Below are 12,785 nucleotides of genomic sequence, written 5' to 3'. Positions count from 1 at the left end.
GTCAGCTCCTTAGGGGTGTTGTGGGATCGTTTGAGTGGTAGTTTGGATGGGTTCTAATGTTGTAATGCCTGTTCTGGGGGGAGGGAGTTGGGGAGGGTTTGGAGGCAGGGTTGGAAGAGTTAGTGTTACCGGTGTGCTCTTAGATGCGGGGTGAGGGCCGGTAAGGAAATGATTGACAAATGGAGACATTACATGATGTGAAATGTATTACCTGGAATGTGATGGAGCTTCATTCAATGCAGAGGTGCCATGGAGTGCATGCTTTCCTGGTTCGTCGAGGGGTGCATATTGCTCTCCTCCAGGAAACACATTTTAACCGAGTAGAAGGAGTGGCTCTGAAAAAGAGGTGGAGGGGGCAGCTGTTCTACGCGACTTTCTCGGTGTTTGCAAGGGGTGCCTTGGAGTGGGTTTGAGCGGGTGTTCATTTTGGACCAATGCAGCAATTGATTGACCCAGAGGGAAGGTTTGTAGTGGTGATGGGACAGCTAAATGGAGTGGATGCGACACTGTGCAGTGTATATGCCCCCAATATAGACCAACCCTCCTTTTTCGAGAGATCGTCGGGGAGCTTAGCACCATACTTAACTGTTGCTGTAATAATGGGGTAGATTTTAACTCAATAGCGGATGTGGAGCGAGACAGGTCTCACCTCCCGCTAACTGGTGCCCCAGTACATAGGATCTCTAAGGCGAGGAGCTCCTGGCAGGGGAATTGGGGGCTGATTGACACGTGGCATGCCTAGCACCCAGAAGAGAGGGATTATTCTTATTATTCTGGCCTTCACGACTTGCATGTGAGGCTGGATGCAATATTATGCACCCCTGACATTCATTCCAAAGTGACGAGTAGTGAGTATCTGGCGAGAACAACATCGTACCACAACCTGTTGATAGTGCGGGTACGATGGAGTCGAGAGAGGGCGGTCATTCTGACCTGGTGGCTCAGACCGGAGGGACTGGAAGACCCGGTCTTTGGTGAGGAGCTGGGAATGGGCATAGGCCAATACTTCGAGGAGAACATGGGGACGGCGTCGTCTGCTGCAATTGAGTAGGACGCGTTTAAGGTTGTGGTCAGGGGCACGTGCATTAGTAAGACGGTGGGAGTAAGGAAAACGATCTTGATCGACCCTGGAGAAAGCGGAAGGCCGGCTGCGGGATGCAGAGAGAGACCGGCCTGGGAAGCCAGGGGCACAAGCGGAGGTCTCAGAAGCTTGAGAAGCAGTAGCTGTTCAAGTAGAGAGACTGCGCTCCTTTGAGTTTAAGACTTACACAGCAAGGATGCACGCTGAGGGGGACAAAATGGGTGCTCTACTGGCATTGTTGGCTAACCCGATCCCCAGGGGAGTACCAATATTGGGCCTGATAGCCCCTACAGGGGAGATGGTGAGCACGCAATCCGGGATAAACAACCTGTTTCTGGAGTATTATACCAGGCTCTACAGTAGCCACCTGGCCCAGGGTGCCGAGGACATAGGGACGTACTTAGAGGAGGTGGCTTTGCCGAGCTTGAGAAAAGAACAGGGAGAACTGCTGGGTGGTCAGATCACGGTGGGAGAGATCAGATGTGCGATTAAGCATATGGCCCGCAATAAGACACCTGAAGTGGACGGCCTCCCTATAGAATTTTACTCCAAATACATGGACTGCTTAGCTCCGCGCTTGCAAGTGATATATCGGGAGGCGCATAATGGAGGGAATCTCCCTGAGACTACTAGGGAGTCTATTATCATCCAACTTCTAAAAGCCTGAAAGGGAAGCCACAGATATGAAGGCATATCGCCCACTATCGATGTTAACAACTGACTACAAGATCCTGAGCAGGATACTGGCATCCCGCCTACTCCTCTATATGTCGCAGTTAGTACATCGGGATCAGTCGGGCTTCAAACCTAAGCGTAACACGTCCATCAATGTGAGACGGTTACTCCGTATTTTAGAGAACTGCCAAGACTTGGCATCGGCTGCCTTGATTCTGTCACTAGATATTGAGAAGGCATTTGACAGCCTGGAGTGGCCTTTCCTTTTCCAGGTTATGCGTGGGTTGGGATTGGGGAAGGCGTTCGTGAGATGGACTAAAAAACTATATGAGTCAGTGACGGCATGGGTAAGAACGGGGGGGACGGTGTTGCAACCCTGCTCTGTGAGACATGGGACCCGACAGGGCTGCCCGCTATCCCCGCTCCTGTTTGCATTGGCGATTTAGCCACTAGCGGTGTGGGCTAGAACTGGGAGGCACTATGCTGGATTGGAGATGCGCGGAGATGTGTATTATATATCGCTCTACGCAGATGATCTGCTGATGTTTTTAATGGCCCAGGCGAGGCCTTTACGGGGGCGACAACGTTGTTGCGGGGGTTTGGAGTAGTATCTGGGCTGTGTGTGAACTGGGAGAAGACTTTCCTGTTTCCGGTGCATCGGGTGCTGGGGGCCCCTGACAGACTGGATGGGATACGGTGGGAACCCTGCTGTCTGCCATATTTGGGAATTAACATTTATCATGAGCAGGCAGATCTTCTGGAGGGCAATGTTAACAGAGCAGTGCGACGGATCAAAGGGAGCATGGCATTTTGGAGTACTTTGCCAATATCAGTGGCGGGAAGAGTAGCGCTTCTAAAAATGGTTGCTCTGCCTAGATTACTATATTATTTCAGGACGTTGCCGATCTGGATCCTGGGCCAAGTGTTTCGAATGCACATGGCATTGGCCACGATGATGAGAGAGAGCAGAGAGAGGGTGGGCGGTCCCGGACTTTGAACTGTACTATCTGGCTGCCCAACTGCAGTGGCTTACGCAGGCATTTGCTTGGGAGTTTAGGGGGCCGGATGGCCCAGAGGACTATTGGTTTCTGCGACATGTTCTGTCCTTTGTGGTCCTTGACAGCGGTTGAGAGCTGATTCCTTGACCTATAAGGAGAAAGCGATGAGAGCGTGTTGGAATAGAATTAAGCGTAGAGGAGGCATAACTCGCCCATACGCACCAGAGATACCACTGGGTATGCGCACGGCATTCCCGCAAGGATGTGACTGGTCGGCATCAGCGGCATGGGAAGATCTGGGGTTGCAAATGATTGGGGACCTATATGAAGAGGGAGCCCTCCTGCCCTTTCAGGCTTTGCAAGATAGATATGGCTTGCCCAGGGGTGACTTTCTGCTGCATGCCGCGCTGGTGGCTGTGATTCAGAATCACTGGCAGGAAGGGTTGTTAGAACTGAGTACATTCCTGACATGTCAATATGTAGTAATGGCAGCGGGGACGGTAAAGGCGGTAACATGCCTCTACAGGTGAATGGTAGAGGAGGGTTTGCAGCAACTGAGTCAGCTGCAAGAGAAATGGGAGGAGGACCTGGGTAAAGTTGTACCTGAATCGACTTGGGCTGAAATAGTGGAGAGTGCATGGAAGGATACTCCGAATGCCAGATTCCAACTCATTCATTTCTATGTTCTGCATCGGGAATATCTAACTCCGGGGCAGATAAACAAATATTTGTATGTAGACTCTGCATGCTGCCCTAGGTGGCAATTGAATGCAGCAGATTTCCAGCATATGATGTGGAGTTGCCCGAAGCTCAGAACGTATTGGGAGGTGTTGAAATTGGCAATGTATATACACATAAGCGGCGTTCATTTGTGTTCACTGTACCTCTTGTCGTAAGCAGAATGGATATTGCAAAACACTGACTGTGTTATCCCGCCAGCATGGACCCATGCACACATATATACAACAGCCATTTTAGGTGCCATGGTCTCCCTGTTCGCGATCAATCATCAGCGCCCTTCCCTGACCCTGCAAGCATCCCCCATGCACCCCGACCGCCCCCACTCTCACATGCACAAGTCATGAACCCTTCTCCTTCTGCATGACTCTGTCACTGGGAATCACACCCCGCGCCTGACCAACACCTCCTTTCCTTCCATGAATACCCCTCTTTTGATAAACCCTTCCTCTACGCTCGATTGTCCACACCGATCCTTCCTTTCACAAAAATCTCTCCTTTGATGACCCCTTCCTATGAGCCCGATTGTTTGCACGAACCGCTGGTCATCCCTTAGCCTGAGGATACAGTTTATTGCCCACTACTGTATGCACTCGCCTCTCTTGAAAGGAGCCACTATTGATCATGACCTCCCCACCCCCTGAGATTCGATCAGGCGCACACATTCTAAAGGAATCAGCAGAACACTCAGCTGCGTGACAGCCCCCTCCTATTGTATGGAGGATAAGGGCCCCTACTGTAGCCACGTGTTGGAATATCTTCATACTCCACAATGTCTTGATTGTAATGAAGGATGTCTGTGTGCCATAAACCTGTGTATAAAAGACGAAGCCTCAGAGAAACTTGTTAGAGCACCTCCTGAAGACACTATGCGAGTGTCCGAAATGACAGGCTCTCCTCATGAGCAATAAAACTCTATTCTTGTATTCCTGCTTCCAGCGCCCGTCTCTTTATTTGGTAATTGTTCAAGATGGGAACTAAGAGGCGTCCTGCGCCAGCAGCCTGGGCATCAGGTGTGTTATGGGCTGACTTTTCCTCAATTGGCGCCCTAACGCGGGGTCCATCAGCGACATAAGGTCCGGTAAGAGAGGTCCAGACGATGGGGTGAACATCTAAATGATTGGAGTATACCTGCCTTGAGAGGGCCCTCGTCCGGCTGCCGATTGAATGAACTTCACCGATTCTGAACGGACCTCTCTCAAGTGACCTACTGTCCTGACTGGAATCCCACAAGAATGCTGCGATAAAAACATAGAGAAAAGAGGCGCTGGAGAAAGGAAGACGAAGAATTGCCCACATGATCCGGTCCGGGTAAGGTTAAGTAGGACGTCTTTACGTCTGATTGGTAGGATGGCTTTATCCATCTGATTGATTGATTGATTGTTGATATTGGAAACGGTATTTAGATACTGGTATTGTTCATTGATTGGTTCATTTAGCCTCGGTTGCTACTTGAAGTATTGGTTCTCTTGGAGACATTCTCTGTTTGCAAACAGCGACGAATAGGAACGTTCCTCTCTCTTTGCAAATAGTGAAGGATAGGTAAAACGGACTTTTGTCCCCCGTTGTAATCCGTCATGCCTATTTTTCTCCCCACTGATTGATTGGTTGCTCTGTTGCTCTTTGAGACATTCGCTGTCTGCAAACAGGGAAGAATAGGAATATTCTGTCTCCCTTTGCAGATAGTGAAGGGTAGGTAATGCAGACTTTTGTCCCCGTTGTAATCCGTCATGCCTATCTTTTCTCCGCATTTGATTGTTTGTTATCGATTTTTATCGATTATTGCTCTTTGAGATATTCCCTGTCTACAAACGGGGAAGAATAGGAATATTCTGCCTCCCTTTGCAGATAGTGAAGGATAGGTAATGCAGACTTTTGTCCCCGTTGTAATCCGTCATGCCTGTTTTTTTCTCCCCACTGATTGATTGATTGTCTGAACATTTATTGTTCAAGGAATAGTTCTTTTGAGGCATTCTCTGTTTGCAAATAACGTGGAATAGAAATGTTCTGTCTAGTCTTTGCAAGTAAGGAAGGGTAGGTAATGCGGACCTTTGTCCCCCGTTGTAATCTGTCATGCCTATCTACTCCCCACTGATTGGTAAACCAGTTCCACCCGGACCATTTATTGGAGGTAGGTCATCTGGCTCGACCAGGAGGGTACCCTTAATACAAAAGGACAAATATAAAAATGCGGATTAGCCGCTGTATCGTGCTAGCAAATAAAAGAGAAAAATATATATATAAAAATCGTTAGGGAAAAGAAAAGGAATAGAGTGAAATCAGTAGGCCACTGATGAGATCTCTTTTCAACCTCGCTGAATTGGAAACATAGGGAACAACCCCTCAGGAAATATGAAACTGGTGGGGAAAGCCGAACTTAACGCTATAACTTCGAGACAGCTTGGCTCCACCACTCACCCCGCCCAATTAACGACAAAACTTAGGCGAATAATAGAAAAATATATAACACTCTAGCGAAGTAACATGTGAACACGTTTTATTTTTTAACAAACAAAGAAAACATTTAAGCAACTATTTACATGACAAACTGCTGCAACGACAAACGAAACCCACAATGCATTTCGCCGTCTGCCTGACGCCGTTCCAGTCCTTCCTTCCCCAAAGTAGCAATGTTGGGCTACTTTGGGCTACTTTCTAGTAGTTTTTGGGCGTTTTAAAGTCTACAAAAACCATCGAGGGCGGTGGGGTGGAAGGACCACTACGCGAATAGCCCGAAGGCGGCGCCACACGCCAAGGCCTGTCCCATCGGATGAACCAAGGGACCCGTTCCTGGGGCCGTGGTGAAGAGCGTCCGGCCGCCATCAACCGGAGGCCCGGCCCGAAACGTCCTAGGTGCCACTTCTTCAATAAGGGCTGCGACAACACTGGGGGGGGGATGTCTTGCACATGCCTCCGACCCCCCCCCTCGTCCCCATCGCCTGGTCCGGCCATAACAAATGTCAAGCAAGACGCCGTGGGGTGCACCGGGAGGGAGAGGCGGCGCGAACGAGCCTCTCCCACCTCCCCAGGTGAAGGCTCCCCAGCTGCACCCCCAACGCTACTCGCACCCGGCAAAGGGTTCGTCCACTGTAGCGATGCTGCAACACCTCACCCGGCAGGTTGGAGCCCGTCTGCTCATTTGACCCTGCGATTGCCGGTAGCTGCCGAACTCTCAAAATGGCGGTTGACCTTGCAAGAGCGGGCCCAGCATGAAGGAATGGCCCGGTTGCTTGTTGATTCCACCATCATAAAAGTTCTCCTCGACCTTGAAGATTCTAGAGGAGCCGCGGGAGTCCCCGACTCCTGCAGATACCCCCGATGGGGAATGACTGCCATGACTGCCCGTGGAACGATGAAAATGTAGCCGCGGGACGTCGGCGCTCCCATGCTGACGCCAGCCTCAATTTGAATGACTAAAATCCTGCAGACTACAGTTCGGAACAGTTCCGGTGAAAAACGCAGTATGACCCGGTAGAAAATTGTTGCCTCCCTCCCCCTTTTTTTTGACTGATGGTTCATACTGCCGATCCCTTTCTGTTGCCCTTCAACTGAACTTTTGGACTGCCAAAAAGAGGCTCTGGGCCAACCACAAGTTAGTGGAAATTTAGACTATGCCTGGATCTGCCTGGCCGCACCCAAAATGGCGCCGGTACAAATGAAACTTTCAACTCCTTGTTGTACTCCGATTGCTCAGCCTTGGTGTCATGGGATATGTATGTAGTTTTTAAACATATGGATTGATATAGGATGGGTACTGATTATGTGTTCGAACAATGAAGGACAATGAATTGACATGAGATGGGTATCGATTGAACATTCGGACAATGAATTGTTGTTAAGTTTTGGCGCCTCATGATTATTGCAAGTTCGAATTTTAACACTCCATTGGGTTTTTTCACTAATAAAGGTATCCCCACATCTACAGTTCCAGCCTGCTCTGTGGCCGGCCCACGGGGTTGTAGACCCGTATTTGTGCACCGGCATTCTTATTAAAGATTTTTTGAAAAAAACGTACGTAGTTGTCACGAGTAAATTGGTACGTTTCGAATAAATGACCGCTGTTTCCGATATAACCGAATTACAGGTGAAATGACTCAGCTCGATTAGTTAAGGGTTAAAAAGTATAATACGCAGAAATATTGCAAATATGAATGGTCCAGGTTTTTGTTGTATGTACTTTGCACATTTTTGTACGGCCTAAAGCAATCGCTAAAAAGACCCTGGAATCCAGTCTATACTTTATATGCTACCTGTATCAGGAAAATTGTGCTAAAAATGCCCCTAAGTCGCCCCGAAGGAGTGCCACCTGGCCTCACTACATACGGTCCGTAATACCACACTTGGGTGACCTATGCTATCCACCGGCTTCCGATAATCATCTCTCCCACACTAAAAGGTTCATCTGGGCTTAAATGCCGAGTTGGCAAGAACTGCGTTCCGTGGAGATAGACCGAGTATGTAGTAAGTAAAAGCCTTTTCGGGTTTATGCGCGCTGATGTATTTTTAAAATGCTGCCCCCGCCCCCTTCTTTTTCCCCTCTTTCTGCAGGTCACTTTGGAACATCGATTAAAAATACGAAAAAGAAAAAGGTGATCTAACGGACGAAGAGACGGGAAAAAGGCGTTCGATTATGGTGCCTACGCACCCCGAATAATACAACCAAAAATAATGTGCACTCATGATTAAGCACTCTACACTTAACTAAATAGGGAAAGGTTTAAAGAATATTCTGAGGTGAGGTTTAAACTCTAGTACCCTCCGTTTGGAGGACTAGGAATGTTGTCAGTGTTTAGAAATTACTACATCCTTTCCACACCCTCATGAACCAGAAACTCAGAGCTGCCCTATTGTTCTCCCAACTGATACCCACTGTTGCCTCCGCCTGGAAACGCATTTAGCCCGACCAGGTTAGTTCTTGACCGGTTGCCAAAGGCGTAAGTGTGTAAAACAACAAAGACCAGTAAAGACAGCCGACAATAAAAGGAAAGAAAAGGGTAAAAAGAGCTTAGGATGCTAAGATACGCAGTATACAGGAAGAGATCATTATGGCCAATAACGGTTATATGTCTTGTCTTGGATTTTTGTATATAATACATGTACTGTCTCCCTCACCTGAGTATGTGTGTACGTAATGTATGGAGCTACGTCATCCCTCTGCCTGTGTTTCCGTATTACTTAACCCCTGTTGTTCTGTGTTGTGCGCGCACTGAATGACCCATTATTGTACACGTCTCTCTCTCTCTCTCTCTCTCTTTCTCTCTCCATGTCATACGTGTTCCGAATGGACCATTAAGAGTGCGCTCTCTCTCTCTCTCTCTCTCTCTCTCTCTCTCTCTCACTCTCTTTTTCTCTCTCTCTCTCCAAAAGCCCCCTGTTCCCTCTTTCCTTGTATGGTGACGTTGTGCCCCCCCCGGCACAAAACTTAATTGGGTCTCCTCGAACACAAAAGTGTTCGGCAAAATTGACAGGAACTAAAACGATTGTGACTTGCCATATTACTACCTCTCCTTTCTGCAAAACGATAGAACCCGAGTTGGTAATGAAGGAAAGGACAGGTAAGACGACGGATGTCCCCTAATCTGGCCTTTTTATAGGGGGACTATAACGTCAATGGCCTTCTGTTTTTCGGTTCGCTAAAAATGCAATTCCGAATGCACAGATTACTTCGCTCCTCTGCACTTAAGTGCGGATGTCCAGAGTACCCCACTTCTCCCGATCGACCCCAGCTCCCTGTCCAAAGCGTCCCCGTTTCCCCCTATCAACCCCAGCTTCATGTCAGCTACCCTCGAAGCGTAATTGATGACCTTGATTAACGGCCACTCCCCAAGAAAAGCATGTTTTACATCTGCCCCCTCCCCCTTCTTCATGACGATAACAAGAGTTAGCCGACCCCGGAGGGAAATGTAAGATTGTCGATACTTGGGTTAAAGGGAAGGACGAGTCTCTACATAAGGACTCGATTTTGAGTTTTGATGTAATGCACTGTGTATAAAGGTCAAATTTGTCTCCACATACTCACGAATGAACGCCAAACAGGTTTTATGAATTCAATGGTAATGCCCTCCTACATACTCCATAAATGATGACTTCTGACTGTGATCGATGAACTTATCTCCCACCTACTTAGGATTGAGGACGGAATTGAGATGTATAAATGTCTTCTCCTGCCAGTTGTTCTAAAACTTGTTTTTACCCATTCAAAGATACAATCACCGGAGGAGAGGAGCTGGACGTGATGCACAGCCTGGCCACAGATCGTGAAGCACGTGTGACCGCGACAAAAGGTGGAGCCACCGAGCAACGAGACGCGGGACGAGGCACCACTCTCAAACTCGGCAGATTAAGGAATAAAGGGCTGCCTTGAAGCCCTCGATTTGCTGCCCCACTCGTGCCCGAAGTCCCCGTCCTTTTTGAGCCCGACCGATGGGCCTGCCTGCTCGATTATCCTTTGCTCCTTTTGGTCCCTTGATGTGCTCAAAGATCTGATCCCACTCCGCCCTCTCTTCCCTTGATTATTCAACAACATCACCTTTTTCGCATAAACTTTTGACTATGGACTAAGGTTTTGCCACGGAAGAAGAAAGACACGCAGGTGCCTAGCTTGAGGCACTCCTAAGAAAATAAGTTAGGAAACAGGACTGTGATCTAACAGCAGAGGACTGATCGCACCCTGCAACGTGTAAGGATGAATCCGAGCTCGACCTATAGCTCCACCGCCGGTGCTCAGCAGCGCCAACAAAAGAAGACGGACTCTGTTAAAAGACATTGCGACAAAGACCCTCCCCCCTTTCCAGAACTTTCTATTCACCCCTTGACTGATTGCTTGTATCGAATTGAATCCCTCCCTCAACCATTTTGTATTGCCTTTTAAAATGTTTCATCGATCACTCATGCATTTAGTTTTCCAAAAGTCTATTATAGCACTGACAAGACCCGAAAGTATCAGAGCTCTTTTTACTGTATGTTGATGTCATTGAAAAGAAAGTCAGAACCTGAGTCTATATTATGTCGGAACGTTTTTTCCTGATTGCCCTCGACTAAAAGTGTTATGTCGATCTCTAGACTTGTATGAATAACCCAACAAATGTAAATTCATACGTACCACGTTTCGCCAATCATAGCGACTACATATGGTTATATGCAATCTGCTAGCATTGACAAACGCTATTCAGTTGGGGTAAACACAAATGTACTAGCGTATGTTAAAAAGCGGCGACTGTTGAAATTGGCAATGTATATACACATAAGCGGCGTTCATTTGTGTTCACTGTACCTCTTGTCGTAAGCAGAATGGATATTGCAAAACACTGACTGTGTTATCCCGCCAGCATGGACCCATGCACACATATATACAACAGCCATTTTAGGTGCCATGGTCTCCCTGTTCGCGATCAATCATCAGCGCCCTTCCCTGACCCTGCAAGCATCCCCCATGCACCCCGACCGCCCCCACTCTCACATGCACAAGTCATGAACCCTTCTCCTTCTGCATGACTCTGTCACTGGTAATCACACCCCGCGCCTGACCAACACCTCCTTTCCTTCCATGAATACCCCTCTTTTGATAAACCCTTCCTCTACGCTCGATTGTCCACACCGATCCTTCCTTTCACGAAAATCTCTCCTTTGATGACCCCTTCCTATGAGCCCGATTGTTTGCACGAACCGCTGGTCATCCCTTAGCCTGAGGATACAGTTTATTGCCCACTACTGTATGCACTCGCCTCTCTTGAAAGGAGCCACTATTGATCATGACCTCCCCACCCCCTGAGATTCGATCAGGCGCACACATTCTAAAGGAATCAGCAGAACACTCAGCTGCGTGACAGCCCCCTCCTATTGTATGGAGGATAAGGGCCCCTACTGTAGCCACGTGTTGGAATATCTTCATACTCCACAATGTCTTGATTGTAATGAAGGATGTCTGTGTGCCATAAACCTGTGTATAAAAGACGAAGCCTCAGAGAAACTTGTTAGAGCACCTCCTGAAGACACTATGCGAGTGTCCGAAATGACAGGCTCTCCTCATGAGCAATAAAACTCTATTCTTGTATTCCTGCTTCCAGCGCCCGTCTCTTTATTTGGTAATTGTTCAAGATGGGAACTAAGAGGCGTCCTGCGCCAGCAGCCTGGGCATCAGGTGTGTTATGGGCTGACTTTTCCTCAGAGGCGTGGTAGAAGCTCTATGCGGAGTGACAGATAGGCAGATAGAGCCCAACAGGGTAGCATGCATGCCACACTGGTTTCCTCACACAACGCGAACTAAGGTCACAAGCAAATTTGTTGATCTGGGGTTATTACTAGCTAAACGAGAATTGGCAGGGAAGTGGAAATCCAAACAGGATCCTAGTGTGGAACGATGGAGGGCGGAATTCACAACTTGGGCGGCCACGGAGGGCATGGTTCGGCTCCGACAACCCAGGAGAACGAATAATGAAAAAGCAATGGAAACAGCACAAGCATGGGAAGCCTTGGTGGCACTACTGAAGTTGCCAGAACTGGACTTGGACATTGACTCTCTAGAGGCTCCTCAGGATATTTTCGGAGCGCATCGGTTGTAGATAGGTCTGCTTTGGATGTGGGAGTAAGGAAGTGAAGTCGGAATTGGCAGGAAACGCAACACATTTTGGATGCAATAGGTCCACATACCCTTACATGATGATGATGATTGAGCATTCTGGCTTAGAATATTTGGAGCACACCGGTGAATGGGGTTGGGGGAGATGAGAGAGGGGGAGGCAAATAATTGCAGGAGCACAAAGCTACGATTTTATAACTCTGTTGTGGGGTGTATTGAATATATATAATGTTGTTGTTACTGATAGAAGAAGAGAAGGCTGGGAAGCCTATTGTGATATTGGTTAAGCTACAAGTATGCGCCCCACTGAAGAAATAATTCAATGCAAAGTACCAAGTAAAGTGCCTTATTGATATTATGTATATATGAGGGGGGGGTTTATGTGTGTGTTGAAAATCAATAAAATATTTTTCTTTTAAATCAGTGATGTCATTTGAGATGTCATCAATGATGTCATCAGTGATGTCACTGACCATGTCATGAATAATGGAATATGTGACATTATCAGCAGTGCATTGCGGGTGCGCGAGTTATAGTTAGCAGAACTAACTATAACGGAGGAATTTCTATGGTTTTGTACGAGTGAAATGTACAGCTAACTATAACACCCCTGAAACCTATGTTTTTTCTGTGAAAATATACATATATACACACACTCACACACCCATTGAGACACTTATGCACTTACTCACACACCCAGTGGGACACTGATGCA

Source organism: Lissotriton helveticus, chromosome 6 (genome assembly GCF_964261635.1).
Source record: "Lissotriton helveticus chromosome 6, aLisHel1.1, whole genome shotgun sequence".
Taxonomy (NCBI): Eukaryota; Metazoa; Chordata; class Amphibia; order Caudata; family Salamandridae; genus Lissotriton; species Lissotriton helveticus.
The sequence above is the reverse complement of the archived record's forward strand: the minus strand, read 5'-3'. Positions refer to the sequence as shown.